The sequence below is a fragment of the Lynx rufus genome, unplaced genomic scaffold (genome assembly GCF_022079265.1).
Source record: "Lynx rufus isolate CCGP_SWC_20201006 ecotype Redwood Valley unplaced genomic scaffold, mLynRuf1.p SCAF_6, whole genome shotgun sequence".
Taxonomy (NCBI): Eukaryota; Metazoa; Chordata; class Mammalia; order Carnivora; family Felidae; genus Lynx; species Lynx rufus.
The window spans coordinates 13,610,986-13,637,976 of NW_025814878.1; the positions used below are offsets into that span (position 1 = coordinate 13,610,986).

The 26,991-nt window shown below is 42.1% G+C and overlaps 1 long non-coding RNA gene across 1 annotated transcript; it reads left to right on the top strand.

Annotated features, from left to right (window-relative positions):
• The first annotated feature begins 1,019 nt into the window (after window positions 1-1,019).
• Window positions 1,020-8,670, top strand: LOC124529421 (uncharacterized). The gene is made up of 3 exons (XR_006966329.1): window positions 1,020-1,242; window positions 4,779-4,851; window positions 8,626-8,670. It is a non-coding gene; the product is annotated as an uncharacterized LOC124529421 (long non-coding RNA).
• The last annotated feature ends 18,321 nt before the right edge of the window (window positions 8,671-26,991 follow it).

Consider the following 26,991-nt stretch of genomic DNA (forward strand, 5'->3'; position numbering starts at 1 on the left):
GCTGACAACTCTCGGAAACCAAGTTCATTTTCACTGTTTTTTGTTCCCCCCCAAAGAAAATGAGAGAAACAGAAAGAGAGAAGATAACAGAGCGTGAAGCTGACGGAACAGAGGTGTATAGCGATCGTGATAAGTCCTATCCATTTTCATGTTCAGATATCATGGAGACCAAAGGTTGAGTTCTGGAATAGGGAAACCATCTTGTTTTGAAATTCTTCAAATGTTTCTGTCCAGATAGGGAGCTCTAGTCATGGCGAAGGTGTTTATTCTGCCACTTGTCAGTTGTGCTGGCTTGAGCAACTGACTTGACATTTTTCTAGCACAGTCTCCTTATCTGTAAAACTGAGATAATAATGATGCCTATCGTGAGCTTAAATGAGATAATGCATCTGATGTTGTAGCATATGATAAAAACTCAATAAATGTCATTTATCGGTATTATTATTTCAAGGGAACAGCATAGTATTTTTCTAATTATTACACATTTCCTGGCTGTTCTAGGCACAGACTGCTTTTGTTCAGAAAAAAAAATAATAACCTTCAAAAAGCACTTTTATTTCTCCAGGGGCTATAAAAATGTCTAGTCCTATTATAAAGACTTTTACTTTCAGCCCAACAGACATGCTCAGAAATGGACTGGACTCTGGGGCAGCTGGGCCTATGGGTTTAATGACATCAGATACATAACAACTGCTACTTTAGGCAAGTCTAGAAATACCCTCTGCCCTGCCTGAACCACATGGCAGGCCAAAATCAAGCAAGCTACACAGCTAAGAAATGGTTTTTAGGCTCTGGGAGCCGTTTTCATTAATTCTTTATCAATTACATACTGAATATTCACTGAGTTCTTTAAGTGAAGTGTGGTAGGCTAGTTGCTGTGGGGCTGTATAAAAATGTATAAGACACAATCTGGTGACCCGCAGGAACAGAAGTATAGTAGAAAAATTTATGTGCAAAAAATAACCACAATAAAAGTAGGTGTAGAAACTACCATCAGAGCTATGTAAACATGGGAGCTCAGACTGTTCACTTTTTCTAACAAAAATAAATTTGGATTTTGCAGGATAATTATGCGTTGAAGAAAAAGGCATTCAATGAGGAGCAAATGGCAAAAGCAAATGTGTTAAGATTCTAAAAATGACTACTATCCTAGTAAAAAATGACTACATTTTATACTATGTGCTATACACACACACATACTCACCTGATCAGAAGGGCGCTACGGAGTGTGTCTGAAGGCAGGTAAGGGATTAAGCTGCAAAGGTAAACTGGGATAAGAATGAGATTTTTAACCCTTCAGCGATATCACACTTCTCTAACAGGACTAAAGGGCGTTCTCGTCTGGGGTGGCCTATAGCTATGGGATCTGGTGGCAGGTGACTAAGTGAATATAGGTCTGGTCTGCTCAGCTTCTGGGGTTCAGCACTTATTAGGTAATCCTATTAGGTAGGGAGTGAAGGTATTGTTATGCCCACTTTACAGGAGGTAAGAATGAGGCACAGAAGGTTTAAATGACTAAGCCAGGGGGACTTGGAGAGTCATTTCCAGAGCTCAGAGTATCCAAATCTTGCTTGGCTGACTTCAAATGCACTTCCATTCTCACATCCAGGTTGTCATCCTGTGGCTATAATACTACATGTTGTTGATTTTAGAGTGGAAGGCAAAACATTCATGTCCAGAGATGACCGTAACAGATTAAAGTAAGCAGCAGCAAGCCCAGCGATTTGGGGCTGGTCGAACTGCATGTAAATTGTAGAAATGCTAAAGACTGTGGTTGTGCTCTTACTTATTTTTGAGGAGCTACAAGAGTGGTTCTAAAGGATTTGGGAGAGTCCAAGCACTTGAGCATTAGGAATTCATAGTTCATAGAATTTCAGAAGTGGGAGAAGTTTTGAAATCATCCAATTCCTTTATTTTACTAGTGAGGAAGCAAAGGTTCAGAGAAGTCAAGTGAATTGCCAAAGCCATATGGAGAGTGTAGTAAAGGACGTCCAGGTCTCTTTTCTCTTAATCTACTTGTATCAGTCAGGGTTCTCTAGAGAAACAGAACATGCCAAATCTATATCATCTATACCTATACCTATATCTATATCTATATCTATATCTATATCTATATATGTATTTATTGAGAGAGATTTATGTATTTTTATATATAAGATTCATATTTTTATACATAAAATAAATATATATGTGAAAATTTATTTATTATGAGAATTGGCTCACATGATTATGCAGCCTGAGAAGTTCCATGATATCTGCCATCTGCAAACTGGCAATCTAGGAAAGCCAATGGTGTATGTTAATATGAGTATAAGTTCAAAAGCCTGAGAACCAAGGAAGCCAATGGTACAAATCCCAATCCAAAGACCAGAGAAGATGAGATGAGATGTCCCCACTGAAGCAAGGAGAAAGAGAGAAACAAAAAAGATGGGAAATTCTTCCGTCCTTTGCCTTTTGTTCTATTCAGGCCATCAACAGGTTGGAGGTGCCCACCCAAGTTGTGGAGGGCATTCAGTTTACCAAATCCACCAACTCAAATGTTCATCTCATCCAGAAACACCCTTGCAGACACACCCAAAGCTAATGTTAAATCTGAGAACCTTGTGGTCAGGCAAACTGACACATAAAATTGACCATCACACCACTGCTGATGGAGAATGAAGACCTATTTTCTTAGTCCTTTAGAATAAGTATTAAAAGTGGCAACAAATGAGATGGGAAAAGAATAATGGATTAAGGAGCAGAAGAGGGTGAGCTTAGTATTGCTGTGTGTGTCCAGAGGAGAAGATACTCCTGGGGCATTTACCAGAGCTGGGATACCAATGTGAAATTGTAAAGTGGCCTGCCTCCTTTTGGAAACACTGTCTTCAATTTCACCATGTTCAATTTTATCATGTCCCTCCCAGATGAGGAAGTAGAAAAAGGTAAGTTGTCTTGAATATGTCTGAATTTTCAACTCAGAGTGACTGAGAAAATCACCAAATCGTATTAGATTTAAATGGGATTGGTTAAATTGTTTCCTACATAAGAAAAATTGGGGGTTCAGAGTCATACGTTAAAATTGGTTGCAGAAAATAAAATTAGGGTTCAGTAACACCTGAGAATACTACGGTAAAAATTCATATTTATAAGATTTCAGGTGGAAAAAAATCCTGAGGTTTAAAAAAGCTTTTAAGCTTCTGTGCTATTGAACAGAGAAGGGTGAAAATTCCTGGTCTGTTCTACAGAGAAATTTAGTGATTTGCCCAAGGTCACAAAAATGAACAGGCTGGAGCAAAGATACGACCCGAGAATGTGTCTATCCTTGACTTTTAGAATCTGTGCAAAGCAAAGGAATGCCACATGTTACTAGGTGTTGAGCAGGGTAGAATCCTTTTATAAACACACTGACCTCTTTGTGTTGAGGTACCTTAGGGCAGATATCCTTGGTTCTGCCCAGGGTGACCTGAAGCCCCTCTTAGTGATGCCTAGGTAGGTTGGAGAGACCTTTACTGTCCCAAGGGAAGAACAGACCAGGACCTCCAACCACTTGAAGAAGTCTGCCCTCCCTAAATCCGAAAGAGGAGATCCATAAGTTTGTCTAAGAATCCCTGGGACTTTAGAGAAGCAAAGGGCTGAGGACTGAACTTTGACATTTGAAGTTAGAGTGACTTGTGTCCTGGACAATGAAAGACCTGTAGGCAAGAAGGAACACCAAGTGCCCTAAGAAGAAACTCATGAAAAGAGATGGGATAAATTGTACTGGTAACGTTGGCACAATAACTTCGAGTGTTAGGAAGAACAGGTTCATATTATATAGATCCAGGCTTCAGCAGTAGACCCTGGTGTCACTATTGCTTGTGCATTGACCAGACTCTATATTTTTCTCTCTCACTGACCCACCACCTGTCCTTCTCGTATAGAGGGAACACTCTGGAATGAGTAAGCCTGTACTATTCTCAGTTAAGTTGGTAAGAGGGAACCTGAATAAAGTGATGCTGGATGTCTTTTTCTAATAAAAAAATTGTGGGAATTCAAAAATTAACTGGGAGGGAGTAGAAAATAAAAAGTGATGTGATCTATAAACTGAAAAAAGTGACTCATGCAGGCTACACAAGAATATCATCTCTACTAATCTGTAGATAATTTTTTTAATGTCTTATTTATTTTTGAGGGAGAGAGAGAGAGACAGAGCATGAGCGGGGGAGGGGCAGAGAGAGAGGGAGACACAGAATCCGAAGCAGGCTCCATGTTCTGAGCTGTCAGCACAGAGCCCAACGCAGGGATCGAACCCACAAACTGTAAGATCATGACCTGAACTGAAGTTGGATGCAGGCGCCCCAGGTAATTTTTGTTCTCAAATTCTCCAATTCAATATTTTAAATTTTTTTTTCAACGTTTTTATTTATTTTTGGGACAGAGAGAGACAGAGCATGAACGGGGGAGGGGCAGAGAGAGAGGGAGACACAGAATCGGAAACAGGCTCCAGGCTCTGAGCCATCAGCCCAGAGCCTGATGCGGGGCTCGAACTCACGCACCGCAAGATCGTGACCTGGCTGAAGTCGGACGCTTAACCGACTGCGCCACCCAGGCGCCCCTCCAATTCAATATTTTAAAGAGCTCATGCACCTCAAATGTATTGGTGGATGCTATGGTGAAAAAGACAGGCATAGGAAGAATACTTTGGAAAAACTAAAAAAAGAAACTTTGTGAATTTCCGGGGAGAAGCTTCTATTATAATTATTTAATGAGACCCTAATTTTGAATGAAAAAATAATGTACTTAATGTTTTATCTTAGCAGGTTTTGCCAATTGTTCTTATCCGGTTTCTTCAGTTGACTGACAAAAAAGTACCAATAAATGCGCAGTTAGGTGAGCAAAATAATTTCTTGTACTTTTATTCCCCTTAATTTGTGAAGGAGTGCCTTATTTCTTTTTACCCCATTGGGTACCTTAACAACACATATTCAAGGTTTGCTACAAAATAAATAGCACCTGGAAATGATTTAAGTGCAGTTATAGAAATAATATACAAGAAGATTACTTCTGACCTTGAACTTGCATGCCAGTGATAAGCATTACATCTGTACCTATTCAGTTATTTCCATTATTAATTTTGCTGCTGGCTCCCTTTGGAACTTAAAACAAATCATCTGTATCAATTGCCTTCTTCAAAACAATAATAAGTAATGTTATTCTTAAAAATCCACACACAAAAAAAATGAAAATTCAAACTCTTTTTCAATAGGCTACAGTGCCTTTTAGAGGCAACTGTCCTCAAGCAGAAAGAAATGAGAGAAAAAGCCCTTTCATAACATGAGCAGGAAAATGGGTCTCCCTGTGGCGCAGGAGATAGGAGGTTTCTTTCTGATGGTGCTCCCTGGATTTCACAGAAGACATGTATTTTGGGAGATTCAGTTTGAGTGTTCACAGAAAACTGTGTATAATACACTTCTACAAATACCATGTTGGTCAGTGGGAAGAGAAAGACATACAAGAGAAAGTCACAGAGAAATGTAATAAAAGCTCGATTATTTTGGCAAATATGCTATGTTTAAGCATTCATTTGTTTTTTGGACTCTGTAGTTTAAACCCCATAAAGATGATTTGGCGTATTTGCCTCTTCCTTGGCTAGTTTATGGGCCCAGATCATGTACGTCTACTCTAACCTCACCTACTAACACGCTAATTGGCTTTTCCAATCCAGCGGTTCATAGCTATGTGCACTCTGGCCATTGCGATTCTGAGAAAGATGGGCAAGTTGGCTTTCTCCACTCTTCTACCAAACCTCTGCTCAACACTTCTCAGAGGTGCTGTATAAATCAGATAATTGAAGAGGTTCCTGATAGCTTCGCTCTCTTCTTCCTTACATAGTTACCTTTTTGGTGACTATATTTGCCCATAATTTAGAATCACTCAGTGGGTTAAATGGGCATGTGGGAGTGAATGAAACCCCATTCAAAACTCCATTCATGGAAACAGATTTGAAATATGGAATTCACAATGCGTGTGGCCAGACAATAACATCCTGCAAACCAGCTAAGGATTTGAACTTCTCAACCATTTCGTGTCCACTTCACTTCTCGTGCCACGGGCTGTTAGCAGCTTTTCTGGCACATGTCAGCAATGCCCCGTGACACCAATGCCTTAATTTCTTCTAGGAGGGTTGCAGGTTCATGTTTCTGAAGTCCAGACCGGATTACTCATGAAACTCCAGCCATAGTTCTGTGCTCTCCACGGCCTGTTCCATGTAATTTCATTTAACCCATAGATTCATATTTGAAGATTGCGGGGCATAGGCTACAATTCCTTAGCATGACTGAGATGACCAGTACAACCTATGTAGGCGCCAACCCCTGCCATGTGATAGAATACAGGATTTGGAGAAGCAAGCCCCAGCTTTCCCTTGTGTAACTATGTGGTTTCTCCCATATATTCGCCGTGCCTTGTGCCAACCTTGGACCTATGAAGGTCAGCTTTATCCTCCGGTATGTAGGACTGCATTGCTGAATAACGTAGCCAGGAAATACATGGCTAGTTCTCATACAGTTTGCTATGGGCCTTGATGCTACATCATTTCAAATGGAAAACAGAAACTCACCCACTCTTCCCAGAAGCTCAACTCTTGCGGCTGTCGGAGGAGCTCCTGTGCATGTTTGCTGGAAAGAGCTCAGAGATATGAGAGTTCAGTTTGTGGAGCACAGCCAGGGTCTAAGGCTCCTTCCCACAAATACATACACTGTAATGGTAGAAAGGCCAAGGATTGTGGAGAGGTCTTGAGCCAAGCATAGAGTCACTGCTCCAGTCCTTGGATCTGTGCCAGTCTCTCCACTCCCAAGTAAATGTGGGATAATGTATTGTGCTCTTTCAAGGCAAAGCAGATCAGGGAAATTATTTTATGAAAAGTACCTGGGAGTTTTGCCAAGCTCATTTTTGGTTCATTATACCATCTATTATTAATACATTATCACATAATGATCACTTGGCCTGATGTTTTTTTACCCCATGAACACAGTGGTGGTTTTTCCCCTTTCTGTGTTTGCAGACAATGTAACTGAGTCATCGTCGATGTTGAATTTTAAAATTTGATCATCTGAATATTGGAAGAAAGAATCATTCTAATGATTGCAGTTCTTCTGAGCAGTTCTTAACATATTTTGTCACAAGGCTCACATTTCAGAAGATAGAGAAAAGAAAAATAAAAGTACCATTATGGACTGAAGTCTGAGAAGCTGGTAAAAAAATGTGAGGTGAAGTGAAGTCATAAAGAATGTTGGGAGAAAGTAACTATATCACCATAGTTTTCATCATAAACTTGGAGGACATACAGAGAAAACACAATACACAGGTTTTAAAGTGATCAGTGAAAAAAAAAAAAAAGGAACACTTCCATGACTGGAAGTTTTAAATAGTAAAGAAAACTCAAAAGGAATGAGATTTCCAAAATATTGTAGTGATACAATCTTGGAAGATCTTGATAATAAGGCAGTTAAGGAACTAGCACAGTAGGAAAGGCTCGCTGTTTACTTTTAGAAGGTATTTAGGCCAGAAATGGAAGGGCCGGGGGCACCTGGGTGGCTCAGTTGGTTGAGTGTCCTACTTCTGCTCAGGTCATGATCATGCGGTTCATGAGTTCAAGCCCCGCATGCGTTGACAGCTCAGAGCCTGGAGCCTGTTTCAGATTCTGTGTCTCCCTCTCTCTCTGGCCCTCCCCCACTCATGCTCTGTCTCTCTCTGTCTCAAAAATAAATAAACCTTTAAAATTTTTGTTTTTAAGACGTGCCTGGTTGGCTTAGTCGCTTGAGCATCTGACTTCGGCTCAGGTCATGATCTCACGGTTCGTGGGTTCGAGCCCCGCGTCGGGGTCTGTGCTGACAGCTCAGAGCCTGGAGCCTGCTTCGGATTCTTTCTCTGCCCCTCCCCCACTTGTACTCTGTCTCTCTCTGTCTGTCAAAAATAAATAAATGTAAAAAAAATTTTTTTAATGTTTTTGTTTAAAAAAATTTTTTTAATGTTTTATTTATTTCTGAGGGAGAGAGAGAGAGACAGAGTGTGAGTGGGGGAAGGGCAGAGAGAGACACACACACACACACAGAATCCGAAGCAGGCTCCAGGCTCCGAGCTGACAACACAAAGCCCGACACGGGGCTTGAACTCACGAATGGACAGATAATGACCTGAGCCGAAGTCGATGCTTAACCGACTGAGCCACCCAGGTGCCCCAAATTTTTTTGTTTTTAAAAAGGAAAGGTCAGTGCATAAAGAAGAATCTATTTTTATTTTCAAAATTTTTTGTTTGTTTCTTTATTTACTTATTTATTGAGAGAGAGAGAGAACAGAAGCAAGGGAGAGGCAGAGAGAGAGAGAGAGAGAGAGAGAGAATCTGAAGCAGGCTCCAGGCTCTGAGCTGTCAGCACAGATCCCAAAACAGGGCTCGAACCCACAAACCATGAGATCATGATCTGAGCTGAAGTTGGACGCTCAACCAACTGAGCCACCCAGGTGTCCTAAGAAGAATCCATTTGTAGAGACCCACATGGGATCTGTTTACAAAAAGGACTAATGTGTGGTCCTATTTTATTCATCTTTATAACTCCAGCATCTACTGTAATGTGACAGTCACCACTGTTTCCTTCTTGATTCCAGGGTTTGGAGAAATTTTAACACAAGTTCTTATAATAAGTTGCTGATGAGATTCCGGCGTCATTGTTGATAACATGTGATGACACGTGGAGAATGAGGGAGGCATCAAAAGATGCAACAATACCGTGGCAGAGACATCTAGTTGCTCACCCCAAGAGTCTCTTTTTCTTCTTTCCTGACAGGACGAAAGTGAACTAAACAGAAGTAACGAAACTGATTTCATTTGGGGAAATGTTTTCAATGGCTGGGACGATATTCTGGCCACGGAAATCCAAGAGCAGGTGTTAATGCGAGTTCTGGGTTGACCAAGATCACCGAGCCAGGAAGAGTGGCTCTCTTTTCTCTCTGCTGTTCTGGCAACTGTCATCCTGTAACGAAGCCATCTTGGGTCATGGCAGAGTCCGAAAGAGGGAGGTTATGAGCTGAGAACGGTGAAAGTGACAATTGAGACACGGATGCTTCATGGCTCCACGGACTGTCTGCCACTGACCTGCCTATCTCTGGATCCTCTTATTTCAGAAAAAAATAAAACACATCTATTTGAATGAGATTATGTTATTAATGGTGAATGTGTTATGCAACTGAACCTAATCCTAACTGATAAAATATCCGGAGTCTATAGACGGGCTTCAAGGACTAGACACAAGTGTGTGTAAATCCCAGGAAAAACCCTTGAAGAGAATTCTAAGTCACTTTGAAAGCACTTTGGGAAAGAAATTGTGATTTATAGGGGATAAGACACATTCACAAAGAATAATTATTGCCAAATTACCTTCATTTATTTGGACCTCGTTATCAGATTAGTAGCTTTCATTTAACAGCAAACACTTGGGGAAGATTGACTACTGGCCAGGTGCTGTTTGAAGTACTTTACGTGTATTTTTTTTATAATCATCGCACAGGTACTGTGAAAATCCTCACCCTGCAAACAGTGAAACCAAGGCACTAAGGTTTATATAACCGATCCAATGAGACACGGTTATGAAGGGATGGAGACAAGACACAGCCCGAATAGCCTGAGTTCAGAGGTCGCTCTAACTCGTACTCTACATTGTCCTTTAGAGGAAAGCCGTCGACAACCAGTGGATTACAATTTTGCCACTAGACACGATCTCATAATAGTGGCATGGAGACATGGGAGATGAGCACTTGGATAAATTCATGATGCTCAAGCACTGTCAGCCTGGAAGTCTCCTGACATATGTCAAGGTTCTTAATCCATTCATGTTTAGAATTTTATTAATGGCTGCAGACACAGAAGATATCTTTTATCAAGTGTGTGAGGACCAAAATAAGTTTAGCCTGCAAAAGAGAACACCTGTGGAAATACGGGAGGTCTCATTAAAATAATTATTCCATAATTTTAGAGCCTTAGCAGTCTCCAACATCATCAGTTTAGTGGCCCTTCCTGGAGGCAAGAAGGCAAAGTGATACAAAACCTATGGGGACAACATTTTGCAATACTGTAAGAATTGACAATATATTGAAAAAACATATACATTTACCCTTTAATCCAGAAATTCCATTTCTAGGGCATTATTGCAAAGATACACTAGTGAAAATGAAAAAAAAAAAAGCAGCAAAGGAGCACAAATTCATAAAGCTCTCCATTGTATACTAATTACATATAACTTAGTTTCCTTAACAAATAAATTGTAAGAAAAAAATAAAAACGAAATGGACAAAGGGCACCTATAGAGTCAAAGAGACTTAACTAATTGTAGTGACAGGTCCTTATTTGCATCCCGATCCGAGCAGAGAGAGACGGGCGGGGAGAGTACATGTTGGAGAAAGATGAACCCTGCCCTTAGAGTTAAGATACTTAGGAATTGTTTTTAATTTGGGAGAGAATAATAATGGCGTTGGGGTTGTTACAAAGTCAGAGCCCTTATGTCTCAGAGAAGCTTTAAATCATTATGGATGACTTGATATGGTATCAGGGATTCGCTTCAACACAAACCCAGGGAGGAGGGAACGAGGGCGAAGGTAAAGGTGAAATCAGATGAATCTCAAGCTGATATCTTTACAGCTGGATGTCGACTAAAAGGAGCACTCATTATCCCATTATACTGTTTTTTGTACGTTTGAAATTTTGCATTGTAAAAAGTCATACTTAAACCGTATCTCTGTTGAAACTAAAATATTCAATTTGCCAAAAAAAAAAAGTTTTCCCACTTGAAACGTATGGATGCAGATCTTTAAAAAACGAAACTCACCAAGAAGGAAACACAATGAAATCCTTAAGGAAAAACTCACTGAATTTAAGCACAGGTCATTCATTCGATCTTTCGCAGAGCTAAGGAGCCAATTTGGGACTCCAGAAACTTACTCCAGTGGTCTATTTTGTGGCTGGCTTGCAGTCAAAGAGCACTGATGTCAAAGGCAGTGCACTGTTTCCTGGGTTGCTGGAGGGGAACCAATCAACCAAAGTTCTACAGAGACATATTTTGACTCAAAATAACAAAAAGTCTTTCCTACAATTGGAGCTACTGGGCAGCACAATGGGATTTTTCTCTAGGTTCTGCACAGCCCCAGGCGGGGTGAATGCCTGGATAGAGGCTTGAGGGCCCCTGGTATTATAAAGAATGTGACAAAGAGAATTCCTGTATCAGCTTCGAGGCTGCGCGAGGTGACCTTGAACCTCCCTTCCTAGTTGATGATGCCATAATTCTATAATGAGAGGATCCTTCTTGTTTCAACACATAACCCATAACTCTTGCTGGAGGGCCGGCATGCACCAAGGGCAGCATTAGTACCTGACTTGAGAGAAAAACACTTGATTTTAAGAAACAGATACAGTCCTTCAACAAACTAAAAGCTTGAAGACTCAAAGTATTAATGCTAAATATTTACAGTTGTAGTAGTTTGGCTTTTAATACATATATTGAATTTTTAGAAAGTGCAATGGGCTAGAAAATAGACCATAGAGAATAAAGGAGACCAGGCCCTGGTCCCAGTTCTGAGTGCCCAGATGGGTCTGGGACCCCCTGCCTCTGCTCCCCCTCTGCTGGGAGCTGCCCATGGCCCACCATTCCTGACCAGCTATTTCCTGCATGGAAACTTGCTCCTAAAGTTCTGATACCTACCTTGTAGAGCCAAGTGTGAGCTAAAAGCAACATGTCGCCATTCTCAACCATGTTTCTTAAAGCTTTATTTCTAACCAGAGTGAAAAGACTTATTTTTCTAAAAAAAAAAAAAAAAAAAAAGAATTCCTAGTGTCAACAAATAAATGGGGTGATAATTGAGGTTGGAGTTCTGGAATGGCACAGTATAACCGACCCAGCTATTCTGATGATTACAGAGAGAAGTTAACTCCATGGTCTACATCACAGTGGGTCAGGGCCCTGCTGCCTCAGGCCAAAGGTGAATGCCATCTAGGACCTCAGAGTTAGCCTTGCAAGGACAGATCAGGAAGGATATAGTGCCAGCCTTCCAGAGAGATCCATAAGGGAGTCCATTCTGCCCCTGTGATACTATTAGCTTCTCCTCCCTGCCACTTTTTCCTCTGATTGTCAGTGACATGGATCTCGGCTCCATTTTATATGGGATATTTATGATATAATTCTAATAGCCCCTGCTTTTCAAGAGATGGTTATAAACACCAGATGGATATTACAAGAAAATTGGATTGCTCTGTGGTGAGTGAGATATGGAAAGGCCTTTTCTGAACCAAGCAATAGACAAAATTGTAACAGTAAGTTGTGTTTGAAATAAAATGGTTCCTAGATCAGAGGTGACACTGCCTTTTGTAAAGTGTGAAGCTGTTCCTTCTTCTGGGTAGAATGAGGATTTTAAAAAAAGAATAACACGGATATGTTATGATCGGCCTTAATTCACAAATATCTACCTATATCGATGAATACAACAATAAGAGTCTTTAAATGTTTCCATGCTTCATGGAGAGCAAATCTGATTTGTCCCTGCAGATAAATTATCTTGAGCTCTAGAGTTCTAAAGGGTTGACTTCCAACAGTCACCTGCTAGATTTCCCACACATCCATTACTCAATTATATCTCCTCTTTTACATTTCAGGCCCTACGTCAACGTGCCCTTGACATTGCCTTTCAGTTCACTCTCCCATCTTCCTTAATCATTTCAGCACCTAACTCACAATTTTGCTTCTTTGTGTGACCTCTGCCAGCATCCTTGGTGCCCTATCAAGTTTATGACCGTTCTGGAACCTTACCATAGCGCGTAACAGCTTGTATCGTAAGTTTTATAAACACATTTTTATCCACCTGTAGACTCGAACTATAACAAAAGTTGCATTTCCCATTCAGAGAATGCTCTGCTGCAAATGTGAGCTTACCCGACGTCTGCTATGACCCTGTGTGTGTGGTGGGACAGCTTTTATCTCGGGCTCACCCTGTCCACCATCCCCATCACCTAAATCCTGCATAGAGGCTGGCATCTACCAAGGTTACAATCACAGAAGAGGGCTTTGAAAAATGTAATCAGGCTGAGAAGGAGATGTACTTTTAGGCACATTTGTGAGAAAAGTGGCAGGAAGTTAACCTCAGTGCAAAATGTTTGCTTACCCCTCTCTTTCCACAGGCCAGATCACCATGAGGGACCCGCACTCCTTGCCAGTCTCCAAGCTTTCAGTGGCCTCTGTTCAGAGGTGGGTCAAACACCGAGGACCTCACCCCAGGGGCAGAGGCAAGTGGCAGTAACAGGGATTGTTACTTCGTTTTAGTTTTTGTTCAGTGGGCAGCGATCGGAGGATAAAGAGGCTGCAGGAAAGGGCACGCATCGGGCGGAACAGGGGCCTCTCTTGTCCAACAGTGGGGCTCTCGAAGGCCCTGTGACCACAGATGGAGCTGGAGGGCAGACTGGAGTAGGTCACAGAAGTTATTTTCAAGTCATCACCATCTCACGGGTTTTGAATGTATTATTTGACATTATTAAAGGTCCTCTAAGGTTCCACATAAGCCCTTTAGACAGCTAACAGTTAAAGTTTTATGTCCCAAAGTAAGTAATGAGTGTTGGGGTTATAACTGTGAATCGCTCCATCTCAAGGTCTAGGTGAAAGTACAGCTTTGGATGAGGAAGGACTGAAAAGGGGGTATTTCTGGAAGAAGGTGCCAAGACAGGGCTCTGGGCCAATTTGTTGAAAGCTAATTTACTAAAATTAACTTCATGAATGACCAATATCCCGACTCACTGAGAGCTTTGTTTGTAAATTTTCTTTTAGTTCCTTCCCCTACCTCTGCCTCTCCTAGACCGTGGCTCCGAGCTTGACCCTGCCTCTCTAAGAAAACCTGGGAAAGCCTCTGAGAGGGGACAAGAGAAAGCACAGGTTAAGATAAAACAAACTTAAGGGTCCCCAAAGTTTTGCAAATTGAGCATTTGGCAAGTTGTTTTTCAGTAAATTGATGGCTGGGTACACTGACTTGCCTTCCCCAGAGCAAAGCTTTCTCTCACTTGTCTCTCTCTTTCCTAGCACAGGCTCCTGTCTCTTTTACACTCAGTTAAAATAAGAAGGGATGATATCTGCAAAGACATGAATTCCCAACTATGCACACTTGCGCCCTGAAAGATGACAGATGTGCACACCTGTGTGTACAAACCAGTATGGAGTTTGAGTCCCCGGTTGAAGAAAGACTTCCGAAAGGTCATCTCTTTCCCCTATGCAAACAATCTCACCTTGTTAGGCCACGTTGGGGGAAAAAATCACCAGAATTCTTGTGTGAGTCTTTCTGGCCATGGTGGGTCTTTTAGTTACTAAAACCGAGTAACCGGGGTGGGGGGCACCTGGGTGGCTCAGTCTGTTAAGCATCTGACTCTTGATTTTGGCTTAGGTCATGATCTCACAGTTGTGAGTTCGAGCCCTGTGTTGGGCTCTGTGCTGACAGTGTGGAGCCTGCTTGGGACTCTCTCTCTCTCTCCCTCTGCCCCTCTCCCGCTCTTTCTCTATCTCAAAAATAAATAAACATTAAAAAACAAACAAACCCTGAGTAACCAAATTAAGCATTGTTCCAACCTGGATCCCCATGCCCAGTCCCTCTCTGATTTTCTTGGCTGTGAATATTTCCCAGTAAAGATCCCGAGTCTCTATAAAAGCATCAGTCTATGCAAGAGGCATTGTTTCATCGTCTCAGATGTCTTAAATGCCAGAGCCTCCCACCGCATGGCCCTGTTTCTTCCGCTGCTACACATTCTTATCTTTTATTGCTTACATCAGAATCTTTGCCCATTAGAAAGGTCCTTACAGAAAATGTCAGAAATTCAAAAGAAAACGACAGAGGAATTCAAATTGGAACAACAACAAAATACCACTTTTAACTTACAAAGTTGGCAGAGCATACAAAAAGGAACTGTATCAGTGTTTGCTTAGAACTGGTGAAAAGACAAATTGGCATCATGTGTCTGGAAGGACCTTTGCAAACACACACTGAGTATCTTAAAATGTCTGTTGATCTTTAATTTCTCTGCTAGGAATTTTCCTAAGGAAATACATACGTATACAAAGACTATTACCCCAATGATGTTTACCATTGTAAAAAAAATGGAATTATCTTTAATGTCCAATCTTATGGTACCAGCTGAATATATTATGCTACATTTATACGACAAATGATAAGGAATACTATGCAGGTATTAAAAAATTATCACAATATAGTAAAGAAGGAAAACAACAGAATTTAAACCAGTACGTATACACTTTGTAGCATAGCATTTATAATGTTAGAACAGAAGGCCTTCAATTCATATACTAAATTAAATAACAATTATCTCTAGGTCGAGAGATTATGGGTGAATTTTATCTTTGCTTATTTTCCAGATCTATACTTTCCAAATTTTCTACACATGACATGTCTTCAATGTCATAAAATGGGTTTTGCCCTCTTCCTTATTTTTATTTAAAAATATTTTCATGATTTTCCTTATAGATAATTAAGGAAAGGGGTAAAACAACCAAAAAGCCCTATTACCCTACCCGAAAGAACTGCATAGCACCTTTCCTCTCCTTTAGCCAGTATCTTCTTTAGAATACGGTATCAGAAGAGATCACCAACACGGTTGAGGGAAACTGAAAACAAAAGAAAGCAAAACGCACACACACAAACCATTAAACAGTGAAACAGCCGCAAGATGCAACTGATTTCAAAAGAAGAAAATCAAACAATACTCAGTTCCCTGTCCGTTCTCTAAACTCAAGCTGTCTGCTAAGCCCGGTAAATTCAGGAAGCGGTTGTTTTCCTCCCTCCCTCTCTCTCTCCTTTAGAACGAGCTGTATTCACGCAGCTGCAAGGGCTGGTAGGACCCCTCGCTGCAGGATGGGGGAGAGAACGCAGAGCAGAAAAAGATCCACGATGCACAATCAGGCGCGTAGCTCAGCGAAGGCATATAGGGGCTGCTCAGGGAAGGGTGCCTATAATAACTGCTATTATTTTTTACTTAAAAAAATGTAAAAATCAGGACAGCCCCTTTTGGAGGAAAACAAGCAGGAGCACTGAGCTAGCGTCACCCAGTTCCCAGGCAGCTGACCGCTGTGCACAGCAGCAAGTCAACCAGAAGAACTACTGAGCCGTTTCCGGGGTTTCACGGGAAGGATGAAGAGTCTTGAGAGCCCGTATCCCCTTAGGGGAAGTGGGTCACTTGGGCCCCAGATGTGCCTCTCAGCCCGGACTCAAGCCTGCGTCAGCACCTGCCGGCTGGCCGGTCACCGGGCGGAGCGTGCGCCCTCGGCGTTGCATAATCCTCCCGGGGCTGCCTCGCACCGCGCGCTTGTCGTAGGCTCCCCCTGCTGGAGCAACGGGGAAACGGCGCGTTCCCGGACCTGCGCTCCTGGCCCCAAGCTTTCTCCACTTGTCTTTTCCCACCGCGCCACCACCAGAAGGGAATTTTCTGCAGAGGAGGAGAAGCAATGAACCCTAACCCCGCAGCATAAAGCATCCACTGGAGCATCCGTCAGTAGACACTTGCAATGGGAGGAAGGGCTCATTCTCAACAGTTTCCTCACATGCTCCAATTCTTGTCTTAAGCCTGTGCACCGAGGCGTGGGGAGGCCAGGCCTCCGTCTGGCAGAGCAGAGCAGAGACCCGGCCATAGTGTCCCAGGGGAGCACCAAGAGACCGGTGTCTTGCTTTTAACCGCGCATCATACCACAGAGGCAGAAGGACCCTCAGACTACAGGGACGTCCTAAGCTTTCTCTCCTCCCTTCCCCTTCCCTACCTTCCCCCTGCACCCCCACTTCCTCCCCTCCTTCTGTAGAACTGCAGTAATGCCCCCTGAAGTGAGATTCAACTAGCAATAAGAATATCAGAGGCATTCAGTCTTGCCTCTGACTTGTCTTTTCAAAATTTTACGACCACTGAGCTTGGGTGGTCTGTGTCAGCCCCAAATTTCCCATACCACGGTGCCCTTGCACTTAGAGAAAGGCGGTGCCGTTATGGTGCGGCCGAGAAAAAGTAACCGATACCGTCACCTTCCTTTTGCTCTGTCTGTGACAGATGTGACACATCTCTCACCGGAGCTGTGGCTAAAGTGTGTCCAGGGCGAGTAGAGACCGAGGGGCTGACCGTGTTGTGCAGGCGAAAACCACGTGCCCCCAGAGTACTCTCTCAGAATCTTTTAGGGAATCCTTGACATTTAATTTTGGTCCACGTTATTTATGATCTTGTCTTCTCGTGGCTCTCAGTCCTAGCTGCCCTTCAGAATCACCTAGGGAGCTTTTAAAAATCGCTGATGTTCAGGCTGTGAATAATTAAATCAGAACCTCTGGGGAATGGATCCAGGTCGTCTATTTTTTTTTTTTTTTTTTTAAGATTCTCAGGTAAGTACAAGGATCAGCCCAGGTTTAAAAACACTGCCCTAGTCTTTACTTTCCTAGCTTGAAAGATACGACCTGATACAAAATAGGAACTCAGCAGTGTTTGATGAATGAACAAATTAATAACAAGGAATGGGAAGGGCAGGAAACAGATGTATATTCCTTTATAACAAGTATGCTAAAGTATTGCCATTAGTGGATTAATAAATAACTAAGAGTAGACCATACCATAAAGGCAGTTCGAAAACGAGGGGTGGAAAGCTCCAAGACAGGCTTAAGGAGATGGCTCAGGTGGCTAGTGCTTATGGGAAAAGGTTCCGAAGCAGCCTGTGTCTAGTAAAAGAATCGATTCTTGCTTGGAGGTGTGTGTGTGTGTGTGTGTGTGGGCGGGGGGGACCCAGGACAGGAAGGAGTTGGGAGAGGGGAAGAATTTGAAATCTCCCAACTGATTAGGAAGAGAGGATGGCAGGGTTCCCTGTGTTTCAGCGAGTTAATGTGCCTGCAGAGCCTTGCTGAGCACACAGAGCATGTGGAACTTGGAACTTGGGGCACCCGGGAATGGTTGAAGCAGGGCACCAGGCGCCACGTGTTGAGTGGGGATGGGACAGAAACCCATCCAAGAGACTCAGGAGCAAGATAGCCATGCAAGGAGTCTCGGCACATCCGGTCTGCCACCCAAACTAGCAGGTGAACTCACTGAGATCAGAAGTAGTATATTTCTCAGACCCTTTCTGGAAAGTTTCCCCACATACCTGGAAGTGGACTGGCTTCTCAAGTGAGTGTAAACAGTAGGGCAACTGAAAGAAAAATTAAGGACAGAATTCAAGTTCAATGGGATTGCAAATAGTTAAAACTCATGCAGTAAGTGTGGCACCAGACGGAGCCCTTCTGGGACAAGTGGATTGCTAAAAAGGAGCTAAGTGGTTAAGACATGCGTGGAATGAAAATAGGTCTCGGGTAGGACTAAGCTGGCCCTCAGGAATTGTATCTCCAGGCTTGAAGCTGACCAATTTTTCATAAACAGCTAAGATTGTTTCCTTTCTCATGTTTAGATTCAAAAGAGGATTAATAGCTTAGAGTTTCTGTCAGTGCTTGAAGCAAAACAGTGTACCTTATTAGTCACTTCAGAATGACCTGCTTCATAATTCAGTGGCATCAGTTCTCTCCCCAGCTAACATTTCAAATATAACTGGCTCATTTAACACAATGGAATAGTTAGATAAATGTGGAAGCTCTTAGGTAAAAGTGGAAGGAAAAAAAATGTTTTTCTATCCTGGGTTGGGGGACAGGGCTTTGATGAGGTCTTGGACCCTCACAAATATTCCCTGATTTGACATTAAGAAGCCTTGCCCAGTCTCATAATTCCGTAATTCCCAGTCGACCATTACGATGCATACTGTGAATGCTCAGACGATCTGAAGTGTCTCCTTCCTCCAACTTGAACCCAAGTGAGGCTTTGGAGATGAGAAAGATGGGTGGGAGCACAGGTGGCCCTCTCACTACTTCCTTACTTGCTAGTTGTCTTTTAATTGCTCTGAGGTTGGGGGTGAAGGGTTAGAGGGTGGCCCAGTTGTCATCTGGTGCTGGTGACCTTGCAGACGCATTAGATGTTGGAAGGTCTCCTGTGGGATGTCTGTTTGCAAGTCTTTGGAGGTCCTTTCTCTGGAGACGTGAAGCTCTCTCCAAATGGGAAGTGCCTGTCACCTGTCATCTGGCAGTTGCCTGCAGCTTCTAGCTCAGTCTCTGCACTTTGGTGCTCCACCCCTCTCTTGGGTCATACGTGGCTCCAGGCATTCCCCATGGGTGACCTTTTTCTAGATTATCTCAACCCAACTCCCCCAAAGGTTCATACTTCTTTTCTGACAAACTCAAGCCTTTGCCTTGCTTAAGTGAGGGGACACCTGGCTCATTCTCCTATAGGAGGCTTACACACATGTCCTCTGACCTTTAGACTTTTCAGCATATCTTGGAATTTGGTCCTCATGTTCCCTACATTCCCAGACACACAGAAACAACTCTCCACAAGTCTCCTTAAAAACCTTTCCACTTGGGCTTAAGGTAAGGGGCACCCATTCCTTTTCCCATGTTGGCAGGATCTAAGGAACGTAACAACTAACTCCAGATATGGCCTCTGGACCTTTCCATCTTAATCTCTTAAAAACTTGCAAGTGAGGTCGAGCATCTCACTGTAGAAGAGAGAGGTTGCTGGCATTTGTGGAAGTTTTAAAATATATTTATAATGTGTATTAGCATCTCTCTTTGAAAAGTGGAATTTAATTTCCTTACCCTTGTGTGCGGCTGGACTTACGGGCTTATTTCTAGAAAATAGAATAGAAGCAAAGTGATGAGATTTCCAAGATAAGGTCATAAAAAGGCATTGTAGCTTCCTTCTTGCTTCTTTTCTTTTTTGGATCACTTGCTGTGGGAGAAAACAGCTGCCATGTTGTGAGGACACTCACACAACCCCTGGAGAGGTCCATGTGGCAAGAAACTAAGCCTCCTGTCAACAGCCTTCTGGGTAAGCCACTTTAACAATGGATCTTCCGTCCTCAGTCAAGCCCTTGCCAACATCTTGTTTACAACCTCATGAGGGACCCTGAGCTAGAATCACCCACCTAAGTTGCTCCCAAATTTCTGGCCCACAGGAATTGTGGGATATAAGAAAAGTCATAGTGATGCTTTTGTTGCATTATCATGGACTATAAAATAGTAACTTCACCTTTTTAAAAAGAAATTAATGTTTATTTTTGAGAGAGAGACAGAGCATGAGTGGGGGAGGGGCAGAGAGAGAGGAGACGCAGAATCCAAAGCAGGTCCCAGGCTCTGAGCTGTCAGCACAGAGCTCGACGCGGGGCTCGAACCCACGAACCGGGAGATCATGACCTAAGCTAAAGTCGGTCACTTAACCAACTGAGCCACTCAGGCACTCCAGTAACTATGCCTTTTGAGAAGTACCAGGGAGAATGCACAGGGCAGAAGCTGGCAAGACCCCACCCATATCTCCAGAACTCTTAGCACTCCCCTCAGTTCTACTGCCTTTTTTTTTTTTTTTCCTGCAAGCCAAGTGAGAGTCTCTACCTGAGGGCTTCCTATGGCCACAGGAGCCTACTGTCTTGAATGGTGGCCACACAACTACTGAGGAGTTCTTGCCTCCAGGAGCAGCTGTCCTCTGCTGATGGGAAGGGTTGGTGAGTAATACCTCAGGAACCTCTCCGACTGGGTGGGGCAACTTTCCGATGTGTTCTCCACAGTAACTCAGGGGCTCCCAGTAGCACCTTGTCCACTGATGCCCCATATTGGCTTCTGTCCCTTTTGGGTCTCACTTTCCTACTCCATGGTGGAATGGGATCATTTCCCATATAAATCATTTGTACTTAAGTTCTGTCTCAGAGTCTGCTTCTGAGGAAACCCAACCCAGATCACGTACTCTCTGCCCCATTACACCCTCTTGCCTTGGGGAAGACCGACGGAGCTGATGGGTGAGTTTGAGAAAAGGAATGGAGCGTGGGTGACTCAGCCAAGGCTGGGCTCTCTCATCAGAGATAAGTGAAGCAGGGTCAGGGTGCCCTGTCATCAAAAGGCCCATGGTCTCTGTGCATCCAATAACATGCTATCAGGGCACATTCTGCCTTCACACAGGGGGATATGAGATTTGGGGTTGGTGAGCTCAGGGGGGGTTAGATGTTTTAGGAAACCTGATGGTGGATGGAGATTAACCCATGCTTTCCAATCCTGTCCTCTTTCTCTAATAAACTGCTGATTCCTGCCATGATTCCTGTCTCTTTTCTCAAATTGTTTTAGTATTCAGTAAAAGTTAAGGACAATGATTTTTATTTGTTCCCTAAAACTTCAACTACTTGCAAAATATAGGAGGTGAAATGTGTAATTTGTGAGCATTTTCAAATAACCTGAAAAATTAATTGTAGAATACTCTACCAATTATCAGTTTTTTTGTTTATACAAAGAATACTCAAGAATCTTTAGTAAGGCATCATTTTAAAAGTCCATCTCAGATAATCAAGCTCTACAAAAGACTGAAAAGGAAAAATAACCTGGCAGGAAAACAGATTTGTAAGCCATACACATTTGTATCTAATACTGTTGGGAGAACTCTGGTATAGGGGTTCTAGAATGCTGTTGGGATTTTAGCTTCACAGAGTGCAATATCTCCTAGCTTAGTATGAATTTGTTTTTGGCACAGTGGGATGTCCTTAGTCATAAGCTTCTGGGTATTTTCTAGTCAAGATGGTATTTAGCATTTACTTTTTAGCTGCTTTAAGCTGAATTCCACTGCACTCCCACACATCCCCACTACCACTCCCTCCTTAGAAACAAATAATTATAAATGACAGATACATTTTAAAATTGTAATAAAAAAGATGTCGTTCACTCCAAATTTGACTTTTTTAAAAGAAAGGCAGAGAGAAAAGCACCGTAAAAACTAGAGCTGAATCTGGGGATATATCAGCTTCCAGGAAGACAAACAAGCACTTGATTGTGTAAGACGATGGAGACTAAACACACCCAGTAGACGAGAGAGAACCATAGCAAAAGTCATGGTACCAATTGGAGCTGGGGTGGCATCCTCCCTCCAGTAAGGAGACTGAGGAATCAACCTGCTCATTGTCAAGGGCGGTGACTTGTCCAAGCTGCATGATGGGAAGAACATAGTAGGACATCCACTGCCTGGGCCACGGCACCCACCAACTCCACGCACAGACTCTCACTGTCTCTGAAATAATTGCTAGATAGGAGCACTGAACGATAGCAGAAGACCTGGGGCCCGTTGGGAGGAAGCTGTAAAACTGCCAGAAACGGAAGGAAGATGAAGGCACAGAGGGTTTCACTTCAGCTTGCAAACTGAAGTTTGAACATATGCAGGGAAAATGATTGCTAAGAAAGGCATCCCACAAAGCCAACATAGGAACTCAACGAGCTATTTTCAATAAAATACAAGCAATAGAACGCTCTGAATAGAATTACAGCATAACTGTGCTTAATATCCAGACATTGTTCTAAGAACCTCACACGTGTTGGATCATCTGATCAAGACAACAGCACCGCAAAAGAGGTAATATTATCCTCACTTTACCAATGAGAAAAACCAAGACACAGAGAAGTTTAGGAAGTAACACTAGGACATCTTTTCATGGAGAGTGCCAGAGTACGAAATTATAAATTGGAGCAATGAATTATGAAATTAAACGGAATAGAACAATAAATTATGAAATTTTAAAAGGACATAGAATAAAAATAGGTGGATATAAAAAACATTATAAATCTTGGCGGGGGCGGGGGCGGAAGATGGCCAAAGAAGTATTCCCAGTAGAGAATACATTTCTCTGAGATATAGTTGAAGGATGATCCAGTGAAGACGCACTGAGTCATTTTCCTGTAACTTGACATGGGCAAGATTAAAAAAAAAAAAAAATCAAATGTATGAAGCAGATGTTAACAGTCATGGTGAATACACAGGGGGGATTCCAACTTGTATCTCATAGAAATCCCAAAAGTAGAAGCGTGAGAGAATGCCTGAGAAAAACCATTCCTAACCCTGTATAAACACTGTACCTAAAGAGACATCAGCTGGAAGGTCTCTAGAACCAGACGAAGATACATTACTCAGCTTGAAAGTATATACTGAGTGCTAATCAGGATGAACAGAAATAAACTCACACTACACACATTGAGTGGAATTGCAGAACAAGGGTAAAGATAATACCTTAAATGCAACCGGCGAGCAAAAAAAAAATCACACTGCATTTAAAAGAATTACAATTAGGCTGAGGTCAGACTTATCAGCAAAAATAGATGCCAAACATCAGTGAAGCAGTATCTTTAAATGCTTTGGGAAGTCGTCTAGCCAAAGTCCCCTTTGTGGTCAACTTCTCTTACAAGGGTAATAAAAGGGCTAAGAAAGTTTGCCATGTGGCCTCTCTCTGAAATAACTAGCGAAGGATGTATTTATTACTACAAGAAAAAAGTCATTCCAGAGGCAATAAGTAGAACGACAGACAATGCAGTGAGCTGGGAAAAATTCTTTCAATATATCAGGAAAATCTGAATTGTGTGTATTCACGAGTTTTGCTAGTCTGTTGAAGTGCTGATGTATATGATAGCCTTCAATTATACAACCCCAAGTTTCTCTGAGGAAAGGAAGTCAGTTACCTTGGTTTAAAGTTATAATTAATGGGGGTGCGTGAAACTATATTAGGAGCAATAGGGACGGAGAAATACAAGTGTGTTTGAGCTTCTGGATTTAGGGAAACAGTGAGTAGTTTTGTCCTAAAGTCATGCCAGAATATGAAAGAGTGTAGTGAAGGGAAAAACTTGGAAAGCAAGTTTTCTTTACCTTAGTTTATAATACTAAGCACAAAGCCATGATAAATTTTTAAGTTTTGGAGAACAAAAATTCGGAACCGAATCTATGTGTGTCAGCATACATACAGCGTGCATCTGAACCGAAAGTCAAATATCTTTGTAGCATATATAATAATGACGCCATATAAATTCAATTGCAAAACAATACTGAACATACACTAACACTCATGTTACCATCACTTGATGAAAAGGAGATTAAAACTGTTATCTCACAACGTCTTGTCCCCTGGCAAACTCTCCCCTTCCTGAAGGTGACCACTATTCTAATTTTGACACTATAGTTTAGTTTTGTCTTCAAACTTCATATTAATGAAACCATTTGCTATGCGTCCTGTTGTGTGTTCATTCTTTTGTTCAACATTAGATTTGTGATGTTTATTCATGTTGTTGGTTTGTATCCTACTGTCTATTCATTCGGAAGAAAATTCTATCTGGCTATCATCTGTTCATTTTGAAGTGATAGTATTTTACCTGGTATTAGTCAAGGTAACTTACATTTATGTTAGTAACGTGAGGGTAGTAAAAGAGTTACAACATCTCAGTGGATTAACACAGTGTTTATTTCTTGTTCATGCAAAGTCTTCCACAGGTCAGGTGAACCTCCATGGCTATTGTCCTTCCACATGTGACTCAGAGACCCAAGTTGCCAGGGTCTTATGGCTCTGACATTCAACACATGGCCCCCACACTTGCTGCCAACAGGGAAGCAAAGGATGTGAAAGCACAAAAGGACTGTTTTCTGCTCCAGCATGGGAGTGACACACGCGTCATGTGGACTCACATCCATTCGCCACAAACAGACACAGAGCCTTCTTTACCTGCCTGGAAGCTGGGAAGTCTAGGCAGGAGAGGAGAATTAGATATGGGGGGGGAAGGGGGCATTCATGAGGTCCATCACACATACTTTAATAAAAAGAATTTTTAGATAGATCTAATATAAAGTATAGGTTGCAATCATGGTAGGAAAAATATTGGTTACTCTTTTATGATAAACTAATGCTGGATGAAACCTATTTAAGCAAGATAAAGAATTCAGCTGCCATGACAACAAAAAAAGACAAATTTAATTACAAAATATGTTTAAATGTTTGTATATGAAGGAACACCATAAACAAAGTCAGATGTATACAAAGTGAGATGTAAGTAATGTAAGCCTGGCTGAAAGTCGATTATGTACCTCCCCCAATCTTCCTTAGAACACCCTTCTCACACCTCTCCTCCACCTCCGCTCCTCAGTGAGGACACTAAACCTTCATGACATTATTACCTTTACGAAGAAGGAATTTTGTTTGCCCTCAAGTTGTTTCTTATCGTGTATGTAAATTCGATTTTATTGTCAATGAACCTTTTTTGATATCTTAGATTGGATTGAAAGAAATCATAATTTTCCCATTAAAATTGATATAAATATTTCCTTTCAATTTAATGACTTTCTACTTAATGGCATGGTTTTGGGTATGAATGAAAGTTGCTAAACAAAGTATGGATGTATTAAGGAAATTTTGCATAATGATGCTCAAAGTTTTCCCTGGTCACTGAATAAGAAAAAGCAAGTTGCTGGGTATTTTGTAAGTTATGACCTCTTTTTTATAAACATGATCTGGGATGATCCAGAATGACACTATTAGCTGTGATTCTGTCTGGGCTTATACAGAATATTAGTTATTAGTTTTAAGAACCGGAGACACAATGCAAGGATCATGCACTGGCTCGATCACCGGTTAACAGTTAAACCTTGGGCACATAACCCTTTACTCCTTAGCCACACTTTTCTTTTTAAACTGAATAGCCAGGATAATAATTGTTCTACTTCCCAAAGTGGTTGTGATGATTAAAGGAATCAATTAACTGTCAGATATAGTAGTTTAACTACACGTTGAAGTTATGGTTACTAGGTTTTTGGGTTTTGTTTTTTTTTTTAAACATATCTGCACTGTCCAAGTTTGTGTAGAAAGGAACATGTAATAACTTTGTAACAAAATTAAAACAAATCTGTAAGGTCTGTTGAGCTTTTCAAAAGAATTTTTTTAATGTTTATTTATATTCGAGAGAGAGAGACAGAGTGTGGACCGAGGTGGGGCAGAGAGGGAGACACCAAATCTGAAGCAGCCTCCAGGTTCCAAGCTGTCAGCCCAGAGCCCCACTCTCTGGGGCTCGAATCCTTGAACTGCGAGATCATGACCTGAGCCAAAGTCTGATGCTTAACTGAACCACCCCAGATGCCTGTCTTTATTTTTGAGTGAGAAAGAGAGCACATGCACGTGCACACATGAACATGGGTGAGGGGCAGAGAGAGAAAGGGAGAGCGAGAATCCCAAGCAGGCCCCATGCTGGCAGCTCAGAGCCTAACCAAGGGTGAGATCTGACCTGAGCCAAAAACAAGTCGGGGGCTCAACCGACTAAGCCATCCAGCCTCCCCAGAGTACTGGGATTTTAAATGACAAACGGACTAAGTGTATTTTTTTCACCTAAGTCATAAATACCTATGATTTATTGATTATTCCTTCTGTCTCATGTTGCATTTGTTCTCATCGTTTGAGAGAGGTGAGATGGTCATGAGAATACTTTAATGTGGAAACCCTGAGTGCATGACTTCCACTCCCCTGTCTAAACAGGGTTTGGTAAGGAAATTGGGAAGCTCCCGGAACTAGCATAGTAAACCTCTGTCCACTGCCACACCAGAGACAGAGGGGCCTTATGGGTAAAGTAATGAGGGTTAAGGGAAAACAAACTAACACTGACCTAGACCTAGATTATCTACCCAGAGAGCATTCTGTGGTAGAGCGCAGTCTCTGTGTGAAGTACTCGAAGAACACTGAGCAAACAGGCCTCCTCTTCTTTGAAATATAAATAAACGCGTGTCTCCTAGCCATCGTGGGGAGGAGGTTGGATGGAAGGTGAAAATTAAAAGGGGAAGAAGAGCTGAGGGAAGGACATGGAATCACTGTAGATTTATAAAGATGTAGCTTTCATTCCTTGCTTTCTTCATACACAAAAAATTACATAACGAACTTTAATTTTGCTGGAAATCAACTTGCAACATCAAACTTGCTTCCCCTTGGCCTGCCTGGGTTTCGGTCCTCACGGATTAGGAGTTATTCTGGGTGTTCCATCACTCAGCCATGGTTCTGAGGCTCAAGAATCATTTCACACTTCGACAGCTCTTTAACTGAAGCATCAAGTTACCTCATAATCAACTTGTCTCCACTG